A 903-nucleotide genomic window follows, 5' to 3' on the forward strand; every position below is an offset into this window, starting at 1 on the left:
TAAAAATCTTGGAATTCAAATAGCACTTGTATGATGTATTTTTTGTGCCCTTGGTTAAAACCATGCCTGATCAACTATATATAAAAAAAAAAATCACCAGAAAACCCTTATAATGTATTTTAGCTCTAGTTATGCATGGGACAGAGTAGCAATTCACACAATCCAAAATCTATTTTCATCCTTATTCAACTCGCATATCACTGTCTGTTTAAGTTACAAAATGATGCAGTGTCTTTATTAGAGACCAAATAGTTTGGATTTGCACAGTAAGAATAACACGCAGCTGTATAATTTAAAATAGCAGTTAGGGTGCTTCTGCGTTCTCAGAGAGCATATTTTACATTCTTAAGTTCTGTACAGCAGATATCAGGGGCATAGGAGTGGTGAAGCAGATGAGGATGCTTGGAAATAACTTACAAAAGCTGAGAGCTTTTTGAATACCACACCAAAAAAAAAAAAAAAACAGTTATGGGAGGGGGAAACTTAGCAATGGCAGAATGTTAAAGAACCAGAAGCGAGACGGTGAATTTTAACACATGCAAATTGTCTTCATTTCATGGGAAACGCTGCTGTGCTTCGTCCTGGCTGAAACCAGCAGCCACCCCTTACACTTCAAGATTTCGTTGAGATCTTTAACTGCACTTATGGACCATCTCTCCGTCCCACAGAGCAGAACCAGAGTGCAAATAATTTATCCGTATAGCCGCGAGTTTCGTGCTTGCACGAGGAGTGCAAAGCTCCGGAGCCGTCAGTGCCAAAGCCCGCGTCCCGGATGAGGACGCGCGCTGCGAGATGCCCCCTGTAACCCCCTCTCTCGCGCGCGGCCCCGCTGCACGAGCGCTGCCCGCGGGCTCCGCCACGGCTCGGGCAGCGCAGCCAGGCCGCGAGAACCGCCCGAGCCCC

Source organism: Apteryx rowi, unplaced genomic scaffold, assembly GCF_003343035.1.
Source record: "Apteryx rowi isolate R43461 unplaced genomic scaffold, aptRow1 scaffold_326, whole genome shotgun sequence".
NCBI lineage: Eukaryota > Metazoa > Chordata > Aves > Apterygiformes > Apterygidae > Apteryx > Apteryx rowi.